The sequence below is a fragment of the Cajanus cajan genome, chromosome 3 (assembly GCF_000230855.2).
Source record: "Cajanus cajan strain Asha chromosome 3, NIPB_CcT2T_4, whole genome shotgun sequence".
Taxonomy (NCBI): Eukaryota; Viridiplantae; Streptophyta; class Magnoliopsida; order Fabales; family Fabaceae; genus Cajanus; species Cajanus cajan.
In genome coordinates, this window is record NC_138519.1 from 50,771,453 (window position 1) to 50,795,877 (window position 24,425).

The window sequence follows — 24,425 nt, forward strand, 5'->3', positions numbered from 1 at the left end:
TATTCCCTATTGATGGTCCAAAGGGCCTTCCTCCTTTTAGGGGTATAGAACATCAAATTGATTTTGTGCCTGGGGCTAGTCTACCCAATAGACCAGCCTATAGGACAAATCCTCAAGAAACTAAGGAGATAGAGAACGAAGTTCAAGAATTATTGGACAAGGGGTGGGTGCAAAAGAGTTTGAGTCCCTGTGTTGTGCCTGTATTGTTAGTACCCAAGAAAGATGGAAAATGGAGAATGTGTAGTGATTGTAGGGCTATTAACAATATCACAATCAAGTACGGGAACCCAATCCCTAGACTTGATGATATGCTTGATGAATTTCATGGTGCTACTATATTTTCATGGCCTTGCAAGTTTTTATAGAAAATTTGTGCCTAATTTCTCTAGCATTGCATCACGCTTGAATGAGCTTGTTAAAAAAGATGTTTTATTTGAATGAACTTCAAAGCATGATCATGCATTTAAACTTTTTAAGGATCAACTTACAAATGCACCCATACTAGCTTTGCCAAATTTTGAAAAGACTTTTGAGCTAGAATGTGATGCATCTAGAGTTGGCATAGGAGCTGTGTTATTGCAAGGAGGACACCCCATTGCCTATTTTAGTGAAAAACTAAAAGGTGCCTCCATCAATTACCCTACCTATGACAAGGAGTTGTATGCATTGGTTAGAGCTTTATAAACTTGGGAACACTATCTTGTGTCCAAAGAGTTTGTCATCCATAGTGAGCATGAGTCACTTAAATATTTAACAGGTCAAGCTAAGTTAAATAAGAGGCATGCCAAATGGCTAGAGTTCCTTGAACAATTTCCATATATTACTAAATTCAAGAAAGGAAAAACAAATATTGTAGCTGATGCTTTATCTAGAAGGCATACTTTGCTTATGTCTCTAGGTACTCAAATTCTTGGACTTAATAATATTAGGGAATTGTATGAGAAAGATCTTGACTTTGGTGATAATTATGAAAAATGCCAACAAAAAGCTTTTGATGGTTTCTATATGGCTGAGGGGTATTTGTATAAAGAAGGAAGGTTATGTATACCCCAAGGATCCATTAGGAAACTATTAATTAAAGAGAGTCATGAAGGTGCGCTTATGGGGCATTTTGGTGTTGATAGAACCCTTAATTTGCTTAAAGAAAATTTTTTTGGCCCCATATGCGAAAGGATGTCCAAAAGCATTGCTTCAGATGTTTGGCTTGTTTACAAGCCAAATCTAAAGTGATGCCTCATGGTACATACACACCTTTGCCTGTTGCTTCTTCCCCTTGGGTAGATATTAGCATGGATTTTTTGCTAGGTTTACCTAGAACCCAAAGGGGAATGGATTCTATCTTTGTGGTTGTGGACCGTTGTCGCCACCCGCCGAAACGGACCTTGGCATTCGCGACGATGGTTGGACTCGTTTTAAAATGTTCGAAAAGTGTTGGATTGTTAGAACGACTTATTCTCAAACTAAGACCTCATCGAACTAACAATTTTATTAAATGATTCACCAATCCATGTTAATCCCAAGCGGGACCCTCCATGGATTAATGGTTTTCGCAAAAAGAAGGGTTCTTGGAGTCGCCACCAATGTTTTACTCAAAACATTGGAAAAAGGGATAAGGCAATTGATTTTCGCAAATCAACCTTGGCCATTACAACCAGAGTTGGGTAAGGGAGTCGGTTACGTGCGGGGAAGGTGTTAGCACCCCACAACGCCCCTTTCGGGTTCCCTATGACAGATTATTTCATAAATAACAGTGTAAAATTACTAAATTACCCCTATTTATTATAAACGGCTATGAATAAGATATCTACATGATGAATAAATTAAACATGCGATGCAACAATCAGAAAGCAGTAAAAGGAAGGATTTTGAAGAAGAAACCTTTGAAGCGTGCTTTTATATATTCAAATGTTAGGAGGCTTTTTGGCACTCCCTCCCACTACACGCTCGCTCGCTCCTTCCCTAAAAATTAATCTTTACTATGGAAATCAAAAAGATTTCCCTTCGACTAGTTCGAATTCTCAAGCTAAATGCTCAGAACTCAAGAATTTCGTCGGATCGGCTCTCGGAGAGAATTCTAGGGCAGAACACTGCTCAAAAACCCCAGAATACTCAAGAAGAGAGTCCAAGAAGTGTGGAAAAGTGTGTAATGACGTCCTATATATAGGAGTGAGGCGCAGTACGGCCTCTGACATCAATACGGCCCGTACTGAAGATTTGAACTACAGTACGGCCGAATTGAATTCAGTACGGCCGTACTGAAGTTTCAAAAACTTCAGTACGGCCGTATTGGTTTGAGTACGGCCGTACTGAAGTTCAAAAACTTCAGTATGGCCGTATTGGTTTCGGTACGGCCGTATTGTAGTTCAAATTGTTCAGTACGGCCGTACTGAACTCCTACGAGGCCATATTGAGCTTCAATCCTCCCACATCTTTATTTTAAGCTACTCTAAGACTTCTAAACCTACGAATAATCATCCTAGGGTCTTCCAGGGTCTTCCAGGAGTCCTTCCGGCTGACTTTCCTTCGGTCTTTGAGAGTCTTCGAGTCTTATTTCCGACCCGGACAATTTTAGGGGTCTACAGCTGCCCCCCCTTTACTTAGTCAAACGGCTTTTTCGTGTACCGGTTGCGAAGTAAAGGAGTTGACCCAATTGTCCGGGGAGTAGGCCATCCTTCTGACTTGTAGTGTCTTCCGATGGAAAATTGTTGAGTAGCCTCTCCAGGTTGAGTATTAGTCGTCGCCTCTCCAGGCTCGTGCATACCTCGGTGCTTCTGACAACCTCGGTAGCTGAGTACCGCCTCTCCAGGCTTAGCTTCGCTCGTCCTTCGAGCCGGAAGCTGCATACCTCCGTGTTAGTGACGACGGGGGTAGCGTGAGTACCGCCTCTCCAGGCTTAGCTTCGCTCGTCCTTCGAGCCGGAAGCTGCATACCTCCGTGTTTGTGACGACGGGGGTAGCGTGAGTTTGCCCTCTCCAGGGTCTGCGGTTTGCCCTCCCCAGGGTTGCGTACCTCCGTGCTTCTAGTCACTTTGGTAGTGTGAGTTTGCCCTCTCCAGGGTCTGCGGTTTGCCCTCCCCAGGGTTGCGTACCTCCGTGTTTCTGGTCACTTTGGTAGCGTGAGTCTGCCCTCTCCAGGGTCTGCGGTTTGCCCTCCCCAGGGTTGCGTACCTCCGTGCTTCTAGTCACTTTGGTAGCGTGAGTTTGCCCTCTCCAGGGTCTGCGGTTTGCCCTCCCCAGGGTTGCGTACCTCCGTGTTTCTGGTCACTTTGGTAGCGTGAGTTTGCCCTCTCCAGGGTCTGCGGTTTGCCCTCCCCAGGGTTGCATACCTCCGTGCTTCTGGTCACTTTGGTAGCGTGAGTTTGCCCTCTCCAGGGTCTGCGGTTTGCCCTCCCCAGGGTTGCGTACCTCCGTGCTTCTGGTCACTTTGGTAGCGTGAGTTTGCCCTCTCCAGGGTCTGCGGTTTGCCCTCCCCAGGGTTGCATACCTCCGTGCTTCTGGTCACTTTGGTAGCGTGAGTTTGCCCTCTCCAGGGTCTGCGGTTTTCCCTCCCCAGGGTTGCATACCTCCGTGCTTCTGGTCACTTTGGTAGCGTGAGTTTGCCCTCTCCAGGGTCTGCGGTTTGCCCTCCCCAGGGTCTGCCTCCGTGTTTCTGACGACGTTGGCAGTGTGAGTTTGCCCTCTCCAGGGATTTGTGATGATTTTGTCTCCACAGTCCACGATGCTGCTTCGACGGTTTGTTTTTGATTTTGGTGCCGCTGAGGGCTGGATAACGCAGGGATCCGTCTAGGGGATGTGCAGTTACTCATAGGTTCTTGTGTCCCAACTTTCCATTGCGTAGTTGGTGCCCACTGGGGAATTTCTGATTCCTTGGGGGTGTAGACACAAAGATGCTCTTTCTGATGTGAGCGGTGCCTTATGGTTGGCTGACGTCCTTTCGACGGTGGTGGAGTACCCCGGTTATCCTTATTCGGGTGACTCTTTTGATTTTTTTTTTTTTTTTTTTTGGTTTTGTTGCCTCTGCGTAGGCTGTCATCCGCTGGGGGATTCTGTCGTTTTGATCTTGATTGGCCTCTTCTGTTTGGCGGATCATCTTGACGTTCAATGATTGGCTGAATGCCGAATTCCGCTTGAGGAATGATTATTGATTTTTTTTTTATTTTCTCTTTTTGAAGGAGTGCCTCTGAGTAGGCGAATGATCTTGATGTTCAGTGTTTGGCTGAGTGCCGGATTCCGCTTGGGGAATGGTTATTGATCTTTTCGATTTTTCTCTTTTTGAAGGGGTGCCTCTGAGTAGGCGAATGGGGATTGAAGATCTTATGTATCCCAGAGTATTATTTAGAAAGCCTCTTCAGGCTTAGCTTCACTCGTCGCTCGAGTTGGAAAGCTATCTTCCACTGAGGAAGTCAAAGTCCTTTGACTCGGATATTCTGTTCAGATGATCATGCTTCCATTGGGGAATCTTGCTGATCTTGTTTTGATAGCTCTTACTGGGGATTTGATCCACGAGAGTGAGCTGAGAAGTCTCTAGGGAGTATTATTTCGACAAGCCTCTCCAGGCTCAGTTATTCTGTACAATTGGGGAGTATTATTTCGGCAAGCCTCTCCAGGCTCAGTTATTCTGTACGATTGGGGAGTATTATTTCGGTAAGCCTCTCCAGGCTCAGTTATTCTGTACGATGGGGGAGTATTATTTCGGCAAGCCTCTCCAGGCTCAGTTATTCTGTACGAGTATTATTTCGGCAAGCCTCTCCAGGCTCAGTTATTCTGTACGAGTATTATTTCGGCAAGCCTCTCCAGGCTCAGTTATTCTGTACGATGCGGTTGATTTTCTAAATCTTTTGCCTTTTTTTGTCGAATTTTGACTTTTTCTGTATTTTTGCCTTTTTTGTCGTTTTTTGGCTTTTTCTGTTGACTGCTGTCATACACAAGCAATTTTTCTATTTTTCTATTTTATGCGATTGCCTCATGATAAGGTCTTTGAATGTGCAACTAATGTGTGTGTGATGCACAAATGCAAGTTTAATTATTTTATTAATGTTTTTTAGAAAAGAGAATGGCTCTCCCTATCCTCCACTTCTTGGAGGAATTTCTGTCGTCGACGCGAGGGAATATTTTTGTGAACCTTTTACGCAGGAGATCACGGATTTTATAGGAACCCTTCCAATTTTCTTTATTGACCGATTATTAAAGGAATTTCGTACAATTTTTATGAAATACCAATTTAGAGGCATAATCACATGGTCAAGAGAGAAGAGAAATGAATAGATATTTTATTGATATTCACAAGTGTTTTTACAGAAAGATATACAGAAGGAAATTTCTGAAGAATGGCTGGCCAGGGTAGGCTATATACATTGGGCTTAACAATTATATCTGTAATTGTTGCTCTTTACGTTCCCCTAGTTGCTTCGGGTGAGCTGCCTGAGCCAGGAGTGTAGATGCTGCAAGACGCTTGCTTCTAGAAGATAATCACTTGAACCGCCTTTCGGTTTTCGATTCAAGTGATCGTTGCTTGCTTTGTTTTTGCATCTTATTCTTTTGCCCCTAATTTTTGCCTAGGACGTATCCTAGCGGGGATAAATTCGCCTTTGTTTTGCCTAGTACCCTTGTACTGGCGGGCTTTTTATGTTGCCCTAACTTTTGCCTAGGACGCCCTTTTCGGGTTTTCATCCTAGCGGGCCTATGCAAGCAACGTCTTCAAGCATAGTACTTCTTTACCACGTCAGCGTTGACTGGGTATCGAAGTTCTTCTCCATCCATGTCTGTGAGGATTAATGCTCCTCCTGAGAAGGCTCGTTTTACCACGTATGGTCCTTCGTAATTTGGGGCCCACTTTCCGATTTTATCCTTTTGGGCGGGTAGCAACTTCTTCATTACCAACTCTCCCTCATAGTAGACTCGAGGATGGACTTTCTTGTCAAAAACCTTTTTGATCTTCCTCTGATAGGCTTGACCACGGCATATGGCGTTCAGCCGTTTCTCTTCGATAAGGTTCAACTGGTCGTATCGGCTTTGAACCCATTCTGCCTCGAAAAGTTTTGCTTCCATGATTACCCTTAGAGAAGGTATTTCGACCTCGACGGGTAGAACTGCGTACTGAAGTCCTATTGATGTGCTTCCACTTGGATGCACATGGATTCTTCACTCCTTCTCGGATTCGTTAGATGATTCTTCAAGGATTAGAGACGCCTCAATGTAGACCCCTAAAATTGTCCGGGTCGGAAATAAGACTCGAAGACTCTCAAAGATCGAAGGAAAGTCAGCCAGAAGGACTCCCAGAAGACCATAGGATGACTATCTTTAGGTTTAGAGGTCTTAGAGTAGCCAAAAATAAGAAAGTGGGAGGTTTGGAGCTCAATACGGCCTCCTTGGAGTTCAGTACGGCCGTACTGCACATTTTGAACTACAATACGGCCGCACTGAACTCAATACGGCCGTATTGAAGTTTCTGAACTTCAATACGGCTGCATTGAATTTAATACGGCTGCACTGAACTTCAATACGGCTGCATTGAATTCAATACGGCTGCACTGAACTTCAATACGGCTGCACTGAACTTCAATACGGCCGTATTGAGGTTTTTGAACTTCAATACGGCCGTATTGAATTCAATACGGCCGTATTGTAGTTCAAAACTTCAATACGGACCGTATTGACCCCCAGAGACCGTATTGAGCCTCATCCCTATAAATATGATGTCAATGGGACGTCATTCTACACTTTCACACTGAGTTTTAACCCTCTCCTTGAGTATTCTGGGTTTTTTTGAGCAGTGCTCTGCCTAGAAATCACTCGGAGAGTTGATCCGACGAAGTTCTTGAGTCACGAGCCATTTGCTTGAGTCTCGTACCTAGTCGAAGGGAAATCCTCCGGATTTCCATAGTTAAAATTTTATAGGAGGGAGCGAGCGGTCTTGTAGAGGGAGGGAACGCCAAAACGCTTCCCAATTTCTGTCAAGATATATAAGAAAGCACGCTTCAAAGGTTTATCTCTTTAAAGTCCCTTCTTTTACCGCTTTCTGTGTGCACATATTTAAACTGTCATCATGTAGATAGTTAATTTATAATTTCTTAGAATAAATAGGGGTAATTTAGTAATTTTGCACTATTATTTTTAAATAATCTGTCATAGGGAACCCGAAAGGGGCGCTGTGGGGTGCTAACACCTTCCCCACGCGTAACCGACTCCCTTACCCGACTCTGGTTGTAATGGCCGAAGTCGATTTTTGAATCGATTGCCTTAAACTTCTTTTTCCAATGTTTTGAGTAAAATATTGGTGGCGACTCCATGAACCCTTCCTTTTTATGAAAACCGCTAATCCATGGAGGGTCCCGCTTGGGATTAACATGGATTGGTGAGCCTTTTAATAAAATTGCTCGTTTGACAAGGTCTCAGTTTGAGAATAAGTCATTCTAGCAATCCATATTTTTAAACAAATAAAAGAGTCCAACCATCCTTCGCGAATGCCGAAAGCCCGTTTCGGGCCGGTGGCGACAGATGGCGACTCCGCTGGGGAATTTGGCCTCGAGAGTCAGTCCCATTTAGTGACAGATTATTTTTAACAAATAATAGTTAAAATTACTTCATTACCCCTTGCTTGTATGATAACATGTTTATTTATATGGCTTTAATAACTGTTGTTTGTTTAATTTTCTGCAATTGTTTGAAATATAAATTGCACACAAACCTTTGCACACAACAGTTCCCTCTATACCCGGGGGCATGAGTGGTAAGCCATAGGGAGTGGATGTTAGTACGGCCGGTTGTCGAATGGGTCTATAGGTGCCCGTAGACCGTTGTCGGAAAGCATCACTCAAGGTGATAACCATGAACTCGAGTCCGACAGTGCGTTGGAGCTTTCCATCGGCTTACGACGAGAGGAATTGGGTCCCTATAATGGGGGCACCTTGGGGGCCTCAGACCGGTGAGAACAGTTAGAACCACCTTGAATATGCACTTTTCTGCAGGATACCCCTACCTCGTGATTCGCTCGTGACTGTTCGTGGATGAGTGAATTGTTTGTGCATTGTTTATGTGAAATTGTTTGAGCATACATTGCATTTCTTTAAACATACAACATTCCTATTCTTTTAAAATAAAAATAAATAGGAATAAGAATCTTCCATTGCATGGGGTTAACATCTACCTTCATCACATTCATGTAGGTAGTTTCCCTTTTCACCCAAAAAAATACAAAAAACAAAATACCCAAAAAAAGGAAAAAAGGGTTATTTATCCAAACCAAGCAATATCATGCATCATCTTAGGGACATCCTAAAAACATGATAATGCTTAGTTGAATAAACACAATGCATGCATATTCATCGTCATCATCTCATATCATGCATTCTTATCAAAGATCATGGAGGGATCTAGGTTTGCATTTCATACATCCCTCCCAATAAATCATTAATAAACATTAATAAAAAGAAAGAAATAATCGATGCGTATGTTCAAGATGGATCGCACGCCATTTGTTATTAAGTGTAAGCCAACAACCGCGCCAAGCGAGCGCACATCAGCTCCGTTGTTGGTAATCAAGACGAATAAAGGGGAAGGTCCAACACCATTAAGGATCACTGCTCCAAGACCTTTCCCCTACGAATCAAATAAGGCTGTGCCGTGGATATACGACATCCATTCTTCTGCCTACAGCGATATCTCTAACATCGCTGGACTTGGGGGCATGACTAGGAGTGGCAGGATCTACACTCCCGAAGATCTGCACGACAAAGCTCCCAAAAATAAAGGAAAAGAAGAAAAGAAAACCGAGGAAAAAGAATCCGAGGAGGAGACAGACGAGCTGTTAAAGTTTATCCGACAGAGCGAGTACTCCATCGTGGATCAACTTCATAGGACGCCAGCAAAGATTACGCTGTTGTCGTTGATCCTAAGTTCCGAACCGCATCGGCAAGCTCTGTCGAAAGTCTTGAACGAGGCATATGTGTCGCACACTATCTCCCAAGACAAGTTTGAGGGGATTGTTAGTCACATCACGGCTAGTGATCACCTCACCTTCACCGATGAAGAAATCCCCGCTGAGGGACCGAACCACAACAAGCCCTTGCACATCTCTGTAAAGTGCAAGGAGTATCACATCGCTAAAGTCTTGGTAGACAATGGATCTTCCTTGAATGTGATGCCAAAAAGAACGCTCGAGCAAGTGGCAATCAAGGGAATCCAAATGCGCCCGAGCAACATGATCGTTCGAGCTTTCGACGGTTCTAAAAGAGAAGTGGTGGGAGAAGTCAATCTCCCAATCCAAATTGGACCCACCATCTTCAACGTTGAATTTCAAGTGATGGACATTACTCAGGCATACAGCTGTCTCCTTGGCCGACCTTGGATTCATGATGCGAAAGCTGTACCCTCTACGCTCCACCAGAAAGTCAAGTTCATAGTGGGTGACTGTGACTGTACAAGCTGAAGATGACATACTCATCAGCAAGCCATCCAACATACCTTATGTGGATGCAGCAGAGGAAGCTTTAGAAACCGCCTTCCAAGCATTGGAAATCGCCAATGTTGAAACGTTTCCCCGAGAAATGAAGAAGGTAGCCTCCATGCTCACCAAGAATGGATACTTGCCGGGACAAGGACTTGGCAAGGACTCCCAAGGAATTCCGGAGCTACCCATCATCAAGGATAATCCGGGGAAACAAGGGTTAGGATACAACCCTGTTAAAGATCAAAGAACGAAGAGGAATCAAGACCCTTCTCGACGTTCTTTAAGCCAGATCTTTAGGAAGGCCGGTTCACAAGCATCAAGGCCGGTCGTCGTCATCAAGTGCTCTCCTCCTTCCGATAGGGATATGTAAACCTGATGACTATTAGAGATTACTCCTCGGGGACAGCCCGACCCCCGAGCCTCGATAGGGCACATGTTTCCACTATGATTATAATAAAATCATTCTTCATTATTTCTTATTGCTTCTTTTCTTGCTTACAATAAAATTCTAAACCGCAGTATTTAACCCTGTTTGAATAAGCATGAATGAGGTTAAGATTGTCTTAATAACAATAAACCCGCATCATTTTTATGTGGAAGTGTGCGTGACAACTTAGAGCACCTTTCCTTGGCCTCGACAAGTGCCATCATGGATAAAAAGAAAATCCTTTAAAAACAAGAACCATAAAAACAAAAAAGCTCGGCAGGAAACCCAAAAAAGGGGGCTGCGCAAAAAGAAGAGCAAAAGACCCGCTAGGAATCCCACGAAAAGGGTGACCTAGGCAAAAGTTAGGGTTACGAAAATGAATAAAATCAAAAGTCCGCTAAAACGCCGCAAAGAGGTGTTTTAGGCAAAAATAAGGACACTCAAAAAACGAAAGAAATCCATGATGGTACCACCAACTGAATTCAACAAAGGGGCTCAAGAAAAGCTATCCAAGTTGTCAAATCACAAATGATAATAACCACGACGTGCTTAACTTCATAAGTGTTTAATCAAACAAGCCTAAACACTTAAGCCTACCATTGGCCAAGCCATTCTTACAAAATCCATTTTTCAAAAAATAAATAATCCCCTCTAAAACACAAACTTTCGAAAAAAATATCCTTTCCTTCTTTTCTCTCTTGTCCCAAACGATTTTTGAATAATCTAGTGGAAACATGGAGATATAGTAGTCAATAGGAGGGTTGACACATCTTCTAAAGGAAAGGAAAATCATTTGGTTGATGACACCAAATCTCAATATAACATGCATCATTCCTCGGTTACAGAAATCGGCAGCACACAGCCCGTCTAGAGGAATGGCAAAAATCCAAACAAAAACGCATCGGTTAATTCTTTTGAAAGATAAATCAAATAGAATTAGGTGCATCATACTGCATACATGCATACAGATGATAGGTGTAATGGAAGATCACTTATTCTCTGTTTATTGAAAAAAACAAAAAATATAAACTTCAGAAAAAACAATGCGCCCGTATCATGTTCAGTACACCCGTACTAAAAACAGGGTTATGAACAAATTTTCAATTCAGTACGGGCGTACTGAAATAGATATGGCCGTATTGGCCACAAAGAAATATTCAAAGACCTCATCATGAGGCAGTCGCATAAAATAGAAAAAATAGAAAAATTGCTTGTGTATGACAGCAGCAAACAAAATGCAGAAATTCGGAAAATCAATAAAAACTGAGCCTGGAGAGGCTCGCCGAAATAATACTCTCAGAATAACTGAGCCTGGAGAGGCTTGCCAAAATAATACTCTCTCGGAATAATTGAGCCTGGAGAGGCTCGCCGAAATAATACTCTCTCAGAATAACTGAGCCTGAAGAGGCTTGCCAAAATAATACTCCTCAGAAACATTTTTGTACAGAAAAAGCCGAAATCAACCAAAAAAGGCAAAAACACAGAAAAAGCCAAAATCAACAAAAAAGGCAAAAACACAGAAAAAGCCAAAATCAACAAAAAGGCAAAATACAGAAAATCCAACAAATTATACAGAATAACTGAGCCTGGAGAGGCTTGCCGAAATAATACTCTCAGAATAACTGAGCCTGGAGAGGCTCGCCGAAATAATACTCTCAGAATAACTGAGCCTGGAGAGGCTTGCCGAAATAATACTCTCTCAGAATAATTGAGCCTGGAGAGGCTCGCCGAAATAATACTCTCACAGAATAATTGAGCCTGTAGAGGCTTGCTGAAAAAATACTCCCACAAAATAATTAAGCCTGGAGAGGCTTGCCGAAATAATACTCTCCAAAAGACGTCTCAGCTCGCATTCTCGGGCTGAACAAAAAAAACCAATTCATCATACAGAATAATTGAGCCTGGAGAGGCTTGCCGAAATAATACTCCCACAGAATAACTGAGCCTGGAGAGGCTCGCAGAAATAATACTCCCCAGAGAAACCCCAACTCAAGCTCACGGAACAAATCCCCAGCGAGAGCTATCAAAGCAAGATCGACAAAATTCCCAATGGAAGCACGATCGCCCAAGCAGTATATCTAGTCAAAGGACTTAAAACTTCCTCAGTGGAAGATAGCTCTCCAACTCAGGCGTTGAGTGAGTCTAAGCCTGTAGAGGCTTCCTAAATCATACTCTGGGATACATAAGATCCCCAAATCCCCAGTCGCCTACTCAAGAGGCATTCCTACAAAAAGGAAAAAATCAAAAGATCAATAATCATTCCCCAAGTGGAATCCGGCTCTTGGCCAAACATCAAGCGTCAAGATGATCTGCCTAACAGAAGAGGCTAATCACAATCAACGACAAAATCCCCCAGCGGATAACAGCCTACACAGAGGCAACAAAAATCAAAAAAATCAAAAAAGAGTCACCCGAATAAGGATAACCGGGATACTCCACCACCGTCAAAAGGACGTCAGCCAAACATAAGGCATCGCTCAATTCAAGAAGAGCATCTGTGTCTACACCCCAAGGAGTCAGAAATTCCCCATGGGTACCAACTATGCAAATGCAAGTTGGGGCACAAGAACCTATGAATGACTGCACATCCCCTAGACGGATCCCTGCGTTATCCAGCCCCCAGTGGCACAAAATCAGAAAAAACGTCGAAGCAGCATAGTGGACTGTGGAGACAAAAACCATCTCAGATCCCTGGAGAGGGCAAACTCACATTGCCAATGTCGTCAAGAACACGGAGGCAGACCCTGGGGAGGGCAAACCACAGACCCTGGAGAGGGCAAACTCACGCTACCAAAGTGATCAGAAGCACGGAGGTACGCAGACCCTGGGGAGGGCAAACCGCAGACCCTGGAGAGGGCAAACTCACGCTACCAAAGTGATCAGAAGCACGGAGGTACGCAGACCCTGGGGAGGGCAAACCGCAGACCCTGGAGAGGGCAAACTCACGCTACCAAAGTGATCAGAAGTACGGAGGTACGCAGACCCTGGGGAGGGCAAACCGCAGACCCTGGAGAGGGCAAACTCACGCTACCAAAGTGATCAAAAGCACGGAGGTACGCAGACCCTGGGGAGGGCAAACCGCAGTCCCTGGAGAGGGCAAACTCACGCTACCCAGATGTCCAGAGCACCAAGGTATGCACAAGCCTGGAGAGGCGGTACTCACGCTACCAAATTGTTCAGAAGCACGGAGGTATGCAGCTTCCAGCTCGGGTGGCGAGCGAAGCAAAGCCTGGAGAGGCGGTACTCACAACTTCCAGCTCGGGCGTCGAGTGAAGTTGAGCCTGGAGAGGAGGTACTCACAGCTTCCAGCTTGGGCGGCAAGCGAAGCTAACCCTGGAGAGGGCAAACTCAACTGCCTAGGATGTCAGAAGCACCGAAGCAGAGCCTGGAGAGGCGGTACTCACAGCTTCCAGCTTGGGCGGCAAGCGAAGCTAAGCCTGGAGAGGCGATACTCACAACTTCCAGCTCGGGCGTCGAGTGAAGTTGACCCTGGAGAGGGCAAACTCAACTGCCTAGGATGTTAGAAGCACCAAAGTAGAGCCTGGAGAGGCGGTACTCACAGCTTCCAGCTTGGGCGGCAAACGAAGCTAACCTTGGAGAGGGCAAACTCAACTGCCTAGGATGTCAGAAGCACCGAAGCAGAGCCTGGAGAGGCGATACTCACAGCTTCCAGCTTGGGCGGCAAGCGAAGCTAACCCTGGAGAGGGCAAACTCAACTGCCTAGGATGTCAGAAGCACCGAAGCAGAGCCTGGAGAGGCGGTACTCACAGCTTCCAGCTTGGGCGGCAAGCGAAGCTAAGCCTGGAGAGGCGGTACTCACAACTTCCAGCTCGGGCGTCGAGTGAAGTTGAGCCTGGAGAGGCGGTACTCACGCTACCAGAGTGTTCAGAAGCACGGAGGTATGCAGCTTCCGGCTCGGGCGACGAGCGAAGCAAAACCTGGAGAGGCTACTCAGCAAATTTTCCACCGGAAGACACTACAAGTCGGAAGGATGGCCTTATTCCCCGGACAATTGGGTCAACTCCTTTACTTATCAACCGGTACACTAAAAGGCCGTTTGACTAAGTAAAGGGGGGGCAGCTGTAGACCCCTAAAATTGTCCGGGTCAGAAATAAGACTCGAAGACTCTCAAAGATCGAAGGAAAGTCAGCCAGAAGGACTCCCAGAAGACCATAGGATGACTATCTTTAGGTTTAGAGGTCTTAGAGTAGCCAAAAATAAGAAAGTGGGAGGTTTGGAGCTCAATACGGCCTCCTTGGAGTTCAGTACGGCCGTACTGCACATTTTGAACTACAATACGGCCGCACTGAACTCAATACGGCCGTATTGAAGTTTCTGAACTTCAATACGGCTGCATTGAATTTAATACGGCTGCACTGAACTTCAATACGGCTGCATTGAATTCAATACGGCTGCACTGAACTTCAATACAGCTGCACTGAACTTCAATACGGCCGTATTGAGGTTTTTGAACTTCAATACGGCCGTATTGAATTCAATACGGCCGTATTGTAGTTCAAAACTTCAATACGGACCGTATTGACCCCCAGAGACCGTATTGAGCCTCATCCCTATAAATATGACGTCAATGGGACGTCATTCTACACTTTCACACTGAGTTTTAACCCTCTCCTTGAGTATTCTGGGTTTTTTTGAGCAGTGCTCTGCCTAGAAATCACTCGGAGAGTTGATCCGACGAAGTTCTTGAGTCACGAGCCATTTGCTTGAGTCTCGAACCTAGTCGAAGGGAAATCCTCCGGATTTCTATAGTTAAAATTTTATAGGAGGGAGCGAGCGGTCTTGTAGAGGGAGGGAACGCCAAAACGCTTCCCAATTTCTGTCAAGATATATAAGAAAGCACGCTTCAAAGGTTTATCTCTTTAAAGTCCCTTCTTTTACCGCTTTCTGTGTGTACATATTTAAACTGTCATCATGTAGATAGTTAATTTATAATTGCTTAGAATAAATAGGGGTAATTTAGTAATTTTGCACTATTATTTTTAAATAATCTGTCATAGGGAACCCGAAAGGGGCGCTATGGGGTGCTAACACCTTCCCCACGCGTAACCGACTCCCTTACCCGACTCTGGTTGTAATGGCCGAAGTCGATTTTTGAATCGATTGCCTTAAACTTCTTTTTCCAATGTTTTGAGTAAAACATTGGTGGCGACTCCATGAACCCTTCCTTTTTATGAAAACCGCTAATCCATGGAGGGTCCCGCTTGGGATTAACATGGATTGGTGAGCCTTTTAATAAAATTGCTCGTTTGACAAGGTCTCAGTTTGAGAATAAGTCATTCTAGCAATCCATATTTTTAAACAAATAAAAGAGTCCAACCATCCTTCGCGAATGCCGAAAGCCCGTTTCGGGCCGGTGGCGACACTCAAAGGAGCAAGGTGACCTAGGCTTGCATACAAGCTAAGTTCTAAGAAGGTAAGGTGTCCTAGCTCTACAAGGAGAAGCTCTCAAGGAGGGTAGAGGCTAGGAGCAAAATGACTTCGGAGGAGAGATTTCTTTGAGAAGAATACTCATTCAATAATGTCCAAAGTGTCTACAAAACTCGGTCATAAGGAAGTTTATAGGCTAAATTAGGTTAAGGGTTTAAGTTGGGTTTACCTAGAGTTAAGTAAAACCATGGTATGGTTATCTTAACTCTAGGCGCCAAAATTTGAATTCTAAAATTCAAATTTTGGTGCCAACCGGTCACCCTCCCATGTGCACACATTTGGCATGTAATTAGGAAGCCATTTGAGTTGCATTTCGGATCACACCATGTGCATGTGTTGCACATGGCCGAAATGCACACCAAATGTGCTACTAATTAAATGCTAATGTAATTCCACATGTAACTCTAATTAACCTAAATTCAAATGACCTTCAAATGAAACTCCTATGCTACTAGGCCGAAAATACAAGGCCCAAAAGAAATACATGGCACTAAGGCCTACTCCTATACTAGCCCTAATCTAATTGGGCTTGATTCAAGGCCCAACAAAATAAAGTGGTGGGCTTTCCTTGGGCTTGGGCCCACTCTTCATGCATCCTTCTTGCCATTGCTCTAGTAGTTGGGCCCTTAGCCCATGGGCCTCCTCCATCATCCCCTCCCTCTTGAAGAGGATTTGACCTCAAATCCAGAGCATCCTCCTCTAGGGTAGCTAGTCCTGTAAACAAAGAGAGATCAGAAACATTGAAACTAGAACTAACACCATACTCAGAAGGGAGATCTAGAACATAGGCATTGTTATTGATTTTCCTAAGAATTTGGAAGGGTCCATCTCCTCTAGGACTAAGCTTGGACTTTCTTTTGGAAGGAAACCTATCCTTCCTAAGGTGTAGCTGTAGACCCCTAAAATTGTCCGGGTCGGAAATAAAGCTTGAAGACTCTCGAAGACTGAAGGAAGATCAGCCAGAAGGACTCCTGGAAGGCCCTAGGAGGGTTCTCTGTAGGTCTAGAGGTCTTAGAATAGCTTAAAATAAGGAAGTGGAGGGAATGAAGCCCAATACGGCCGTACTAAACTTAATACGGCCGTATTGAAGCTTCAATATGGCCGCAGTGAACTCAATACGGCGTATTGAAGTTTCTGAAACTTCAATACGGCCGTACTGAAATCAATACGGCCGTATTGAAGCTTCAATACAGCCGCAGTGAACTCAATACGGGTGCATTGAAATTTCTGAATTTCAATACGGCCGTATTGAACTCAATACGGCCGTATTGAAGTTCAAAAATTTCAATACGGCCGTATTGATTCCATAGCCCGTATTGCGCCTCATCCCTATAAATATAACGTCAATTGGACGTCATTCTACACTTTTCAACATAGTTTCAACCCTCTCCTTGAGTATTCTGGGGTTTTTGAGCAGTGTTCTGCCCTAGAAATCACTCGGAGAGTTGATCCGACGAAGTTCTTGAGCCCCGAGCCATTTTGCTTGAGGATCAAACCTAGTCGAAGGGAAATCCTCCGGATTTCCATAGTTAAAATTTTATAGGAGGGAGCGAGCGGGCTTGTAGAGCGAGGGAACGCCAAAAAGCTTCCCAGTTTTACGAAATATATAAAAAGCACGCTTCAAAGGTTTCTTCTTCAAAATCCTTCCTTTTACTGCTTTCTGTGTGCATATTTAACTGTCATCATGTAGATAGTTAATTTATAATTGCTTATAATAAATAGGGGTAATTTAGTAATTTTTGCGCTATTATTTTAGAAATAATCTGTCATAGGGAACCCGAAAGGGGCGCTGTGGGGTGCTAACACCTTCCCCACGCGTAACCGACTCCCTTACCCAACTCTGGTTGTAATGGCCGAAGTTGATTTATAAAATCAATTGCCTTATCCCTTTTTCCAATGTTTTGAGTAAAACATTGGTGGCGACTCCATGAACCCTTTTACTACGAAAACCACTAATCCATGGAGGGTCCCGCTTGGGATTAACATGGATTGGTGAGACTTTTAATAAATAAATTGGATAAGATCGACAAGGTCTCAGTTTGAGAATAAGTCGTTCTAATAATCCAATACATTTTCAAAACTAAAATAAAAGCGAGCTCGACCGTCTTCGCGAATGCCGAAAGCCCCGTTTCGGGCCGGGTGGCGACAGATGGCGACTCCACTGGGGAAGCTTCGAGAGTCAGTCCCATTTAGTGACAGATTATTTTAACAAATAATAGTTAAAATTACTTCATTACCCCTTGCTTGTATGATAACATGATTTATTATATGGCTTTAAATAACTGTTGAATGTTTAAATTCCGCAATTGTTTGAAATACAAACTGTACACAAACCTTTGCACACAACAGTTCCCTCTATACCCGGGGGCATGAGTGATTAACCATAGGGAGTGGATGTTAGTACGGCCGGTTGTCGAATGGGTCTATAGGTGCCCGTAGACCGTTGTCGGAAAGCATCACTCAAGGTGATAACCATGAACTCGAGTCCGACAGTGCGTTGGAGCTTTCCATCGGCTTACGACGAGAGGAATTGGGTCCCTATAATGGGGGCACCTTGGGGGCCTCAGACCGGTGAGAACAGTTAGATCCACCTTGAATATGCACTTTTCTGCAGGATACCCCTACCTCGTGATTCGCTCGTGACTGTTCGTGGATGAGTGAATTGTTTGTGCATTTTTATGTGACATTGTATGAGCATACATTGCACCTTTTAAACATACAACATTCCTTTTTAAAAGAATAAATAGGAATAAGAATCTTCCATTGCATGGTGTTAACATCTACCTTCATCACATTCATATAGGTAGTTTCCCTTTTCACCCAAAAAAAAATAAAAAGATACAAAATACCCAAAGAAAAAAAAAGAAAAAAGGGTTATCCAAACCAAGCAATATCATGCATCATCTTAGGAACATCCTAAAAACATGATAATGCTTAGTTGAATAAACACTATGCATGCATATTCAACCTCATCATCTCATATCATGCATATAGATCATGGAGGGATCTAGGTTTGCATTTCATACATCCCTCCCAATAAATCATTAATAAACATTAATAAAAAGAAAGAAATAATCGATGCGTATGTTCAAGATGGATCGCACGCCATTTGTTATTAAGTGTAAGCCAACAACCGCGCCAAGCGAGCGCACATCAACTCCGTTGTTGGTAATCAAGACGAACAAAGGGGAAGGTCCAATGCCGTTAAGGATCACTACTCCAAGGCCTTTTCCCTACGAATCGAATAAGGCTGTGCCGTGGATATACGACATCCGTTTTTCTGCCGACAGCGATATCTCTAACATCGCTGGACTTGGGGGCATGACTAGGAGTGGCAGGATCTACACTCCCGATGATCTTCATGATAAAGCTCCCAAGAATAAAGAAAAAGAAAAGAAAAAACCGAGGAAAATAAAGAATCCGGTGGCGACAGATGGCGACTCCACTGGGGAAGCTTCGAGAGTCAGTCCCATTTAGTGACAGATTATTTTTAACAAATAATAGTTAAAATTACTTCATTACCCCTTGCTTGTATGATAACATGTTTATTTATATGGCTTTAATAACTGTTGTTTGTTTAATTTTCTGCAATTGTTTGAAATATAAATTGCACACAAACCTTTGCACACAACAGTTCCCTCTATACCCGGGGGCATGAGTGGTAAGCCATAGGGAGTGGATGTTAGTACGGCCGGTTGTCGAATGGGTCTATAGGTGCCCGTAGACCGTTGTCGGAAAGCATCACTCAAGGTGATAACCATGAACTCGAGTCCGACAGTGCGTTGGAGCTTTCCATCGGCTTACGACGAGAGGAATTGGGTCCCTATAATGGGGGCACCTTGGGGGCCTCAGACCGGTGAGAACAGTTAGAACCACCTTGAATATGCACTTTTCTGCAGGATACCCCTACCTCGTGATTCGCTCGTGACTGTTCGTGGATGAGTGAATTGTTTGTGCATTGTTTATGTGAAATTGTTTGAGCATACATTGCATTTCTTTAAACATACAACATTCCTATTCTTTTAAAATAAAAATAAATAGGAATAAGAATCTTCCATTGCATGGGGTTAACATCTACCTTCATCACATTCATGTAGGTAGTTTCCCTTTTCACCCAAAAAAATACAAAAAACAAAATACCCAAAAAAAGGAAAAAAGGGTTATTTATCCAAACCAAGCAATATCATGCATCATCTTAGGGACATCCTAAAAACATGATAATGCTTAGTTGAATAAACACAATGCATGCATATTCATCGTCATCATCTCATATCATGCATTCTTATCAAAGATCATGGAGGGATCTAGGTTTGCATTTCATACATCCCTCCCAATAAATCATTAATAAACATTAATAAAAAGAAAGAAATAATCGATGCGTATGTTCAAGATGGATCGCACGCCATTTGTTATTAAGTGTAAGCCAACAACCGCGCCAAGCGAGCGCACATCAGCTCCGTTGTTGGTAATCAAGACGAATAAAGGGGAAGGTCCAACACCATTAAGGATCACTGCTCCAAGACCTTTCCCCTACGAATCAAATAAGGCTGTGCCGTGGATATACGACATCCATTCTTCTGCCTACAGCGATATCTCTAACATCGCTGGACTTGGGGGCATGACTAGGAGTGGCAGGATCTACACTCCCGAAGATCTGCACGACAAAGCTCCCAAAAATAAAGGAAAAGAAGAAAAGAAAACCGAGGAAAAAGAATCCGAGGAGGAGACAGACGAGCTGTTAAAGTTTATCCGACAGAGCGAGTACTCCATCGTGGATCAACTTCATAGGACGCCAGCAAAGATTACGCTGTTGTCGTTGATCCTAAGTTCCGAACCGCATCGGCAAGCTCTGTCGAAAGTCTTGAACGAGGCATATGTGTCGCACACTATCTCCCAAGACAAGTTTGAGGGGATTGTTAGTCACATCACGGCTAGTGATCACCTCACCTTCACCGATGAAGAAATCCCCGCTGAGGGACCGAACCACAACAAGCCCTTGCACATCTCTGTAAAGTGCAAGGAGTATCACATCGCTAAAGTCTTGGTAGACAATGGATCTTCCTTGAATGTGATGCCAAAAAGAACGCTCGAGCAAGTGGCAATCAAGGGAATCCAAATGCGCCCGAGCAACATGATCGTTCGAGCTTTCGACGGTTCTAAAAGAGAAGTGGTGGGAGAAGTCAATCTCCCAATCCAAATTGGACCCACCATCTTCAACGTCGAATTTCAAGTGATGGACATTACTCAGGCATACAGCTGTCTCCTTGGCCGACCTTGGATTCATGATGCGAAAGCTGTACCCTCTACGCTCCACCAGAAAGTCAAGTTCATAGTGGGTGACAAACTGGTGACTGTACAAGCTGAAGATGACATACTCATCAGCAAGCCATCCAACATACCTTATGTGGATGCAGCAGAGGAAGCTTTAGAAACCGCCTTCCAAGCATTGGAAATCGCCAATGTCGAAACGTTTCCCCGAGAAATGAAGAAGGTAGCCTCCATGCTCACCAAGAACGGATACTTGCCAGGACAAGGATTAGGCAAGGACTCCCAAGGAATCCCGGAGCTACCCATTATCAAGGATAATCCGGGGAAACAAGGGTTAGGATACAACCCTTATAAAGATCAAAGGACGAAGAGAAACCAAGATCCTTCTCGACGTTCTTTAAGCCAGATCTTTAGGAAGGCCGGTTCACAAGCGTCAAGGCCGGTCGTCGTCATCAAGTGTTCTCCTCCTTCCGATAGGGATGTGTAAACCTGATGACTATTAGAGATTACTCCTCGGGGACAGCCCGACCCCCGAGCCTCGATAGGGCACATGTTTCCATTATGATTATAATAAAATCATTCATTATTATTTCTTATTGCTTCTTTTCTTGCTTGCAATAAAATTCTAGACCGCATTATTTAACCCTGTTTGAATGAACATAAGTGAGGTTAAAATCATCTTGATAATAATAAACCCACATCATTTTGTGTGGAAGTGTGCACGACAACTTGGAGCACCTTTCCTTGGCCTTAATAAGTGCCATCATGGATAAAAAGAAATCCATTCAGGACAAAAATCCTAAAAATAAAAGAAGCTCGGCAGGAAACCCAAAAAGGGGACTGCGCAAAAATAAGAGCAAAAGACCCGCTAGGAATCCCACAAAAGGGTGACCTAGGCAAAAATTAGGGTTACAAAATAATAAACAAAAACAAAAGCCCGCTAAGACATCACAAATGGGTGTTTTAGGCAAAAGTTAGGGCCGTCAAAAAAAAAAAAAAAAAAAAAAAAAAAAAAAAAGAATAATAATAAATCCATGATGGTACCATCAATCGAATTCAACAAGGGGGGCTCAAGAAAAGCTATCCAAGTTGTCAAAGCACAATCATTAATAACCAAGATGTGCTTAACTTCATAAGTGTTTAATCAAACTAACCTAAACACTTGAGCCTACCATTGGCCCGCCATTCTTACAAAAACCATTTTTCAAAAATAAAATAATCCCCTCTAAAACACAAACCTTTGAAAATATATCCTTTCCTTCTTTTCTCTCTTGTCCCAAACGATTTTTGAATAATCTTGTGGAAACATGGAGATATAGTGGTCAATAGGAGGGTTGACACATCTTCTAAAGAAAGGGAAGAATCATTTGGTTGATGACACCAAAATCAAATATGCATCATTCCTCGGTAACAGAAATCGGCAGAGCACAGTCCGTCTGGAGGAATGGCAAAATCCAAACACAAAAACGCATCGGTTAATTCTTTTGAAAAAAAGAATCAAATAGAATTAGGTGCATCATACTGCATACATGCATACAGATGATAGGTGTACTGGAAGATCACTTATTCTCTGTTTATTGAAAAAAAACAAAAAAAAATATATAAACTTCAGAAAAACAATACGCCCGTATCATGTTCAGTATGCCCGTACCAAAATTAGGGTTATGAACAAATTTTCAATTCAATACGGGCATACTGAAATGAATAACGGCCGTATTGGCAATAACAGAAATCCTCCCTCACATCAATGACAAAATTCCTCCAAGAAGAAGAGGATAGGGGGAGCCATTCATTTTTTCCAAAAATAAAATAATTAAACTTGCATTTTGTGCATCGCGCACATTAATTGCACATTCAAAGACCTCGTCATGAGGCAATTGCATAAAATAGAAAAAATAGAAAAAATTGCTTGTGTATGACAGCAGCAAACAAAATGCAAAGATTCAGAAAATCAACAGCGTCATACAGAATAACTGAGCCTGGAGAGGCTTGCCGAAAGAATACTCTCAGAACAACTGAGCCTGGAGAGGCTTGCCGAAAGAATACTCTCAAAATAACTGAGCCTGGAGAGGCTTGCCGAAAGAATACTCTCAGAATAACTGAGCCTGGAGAGGCTTGCCGAAAGAATACTCTCAGAATAACTGAGCCTGGAGAGGCTTGCCGAAAGAATACTCTCAGAATAACTGAGCCTGGAGAGGCTTGCCGAAATAATACTCTCTCAAAATAACTGAGCCTGGAGAGGCTCGCCGAAATAATACTCTCTCAAAATAATTGAGCCTGGAGAGGCTCGCCGAAATAATACTCTCTCATAATAACTGAGACATTTCTGTACAGAAAAAGCCGAAAAACAACAGAAAAGGCAAAAATACAGAAAAAGCCAAAAAATGACAAAAAAGGCAAAAATACAGAAAAAGCCAAAAAATGACAAAAAAGGCAAACATACAGAAAAAGTCAAAAGTCGACAAAAAAAAGACAAAGATTTCACATCTTTCAGAATAACTGAGCCTGGAGAGGCTCGCCGAAATAATACTCTCAGAATAATTGAGCCTGGAGAGGCTTGCTGAAATAATACTCTTTCAGAATAATTGAGCCTGGAGAGGCTTGCAGAAATAATACTTCCTCAGAATAACTAAAGCCTGGAGAGGCTTGTAGACCCCTAAAATTGTCCGGGTCGGAAATAAAGCTTGAAGACTCTCGAAGACTGAAGGAAGATCAGCCAGAAGGACTCCTGGAAGGCCCTAGGAGGGTTCTCTGTAGGTCTAGAGGTCTTAGAATAGCTCAAAATAAGGAAGTGGAGGGAATGAAGCCCAATACGGCCGTACTGAACTTAATACGGCCGTATTGAAGCTTCAATACGGCCGCAGTGAACTCAATACGGCGTATTGAAGTTTCTGAAACTTCAATACGGCCGTACTGAAATCAATACGGCCGTATTGAAGCTTCAATACAGCCGTATTGAACTCAATACGGCCGTATTGAAATTTCTGAATTTCAATACGGCCGTATTGAACTCAATACGGCCGTATTGAAGTTCAAAAATTTCAATACGGCCGTATTGGTTCTGTAGCCCGTATTGGGTCTGTTCCCTATAAATATGACGTCAATTGGACGTCATTCGACACTTTCACACTCAGTTTTGACTCCCTCCTTGAGTATTCTGGGGTTTTTGAGCAGTGTTCTGCCCTAGAAATCTCTCTGGGAGTCGATCCGACGAAGTTCTGGAATTCCGAGCACTTAGCTTGGAGATTCGAACCTAGTCGAAGGGAAATCCTCCGGATTTCCATAGTTAAAAGTTTTTAGGAAGGAGCGAGCGAGCTTGTAGAGCGAGGGAACGCCAAAAAGCTTCCCAGTTTTACTCAATATATAAAAGCACGCTTCAAGAGGTTTCTTCTCAAATCCTTCCTTTTACTGCTTTCTGTGTGCATATTTAAACTGTCATCATGTAGATAGTTAATTTATAATCGCTTAGAATAAATAGGGGTAATTTAGTAATTTTACACTGTTATTTTAGAAATAATCTGTCATAGGGAACCCGAAAGGGGCGCTGTGGGGTGCTAACACCTTCCCCACGCGTAACCGACTCCCTTACCCAACTCTGGTTGTAATGGCCAAAGTTGATTTATAAAATCAATTGCCTTATCCCTTTTTCCAATGTTTTGAGTAAAACATTGGTGGCGACTCCACGAACCCTCCTTTTGCGAAAACCACTAATCCATGGAGGGTCCCGCTTGGGATTAATATGGATTGGTGAATCATTTTAATAAAATTGCTCGTTTGACGAGGTCTCAGTTTGAGAATAAGTCATTCTAGCAATCCATACTTTTCAAAACAATAA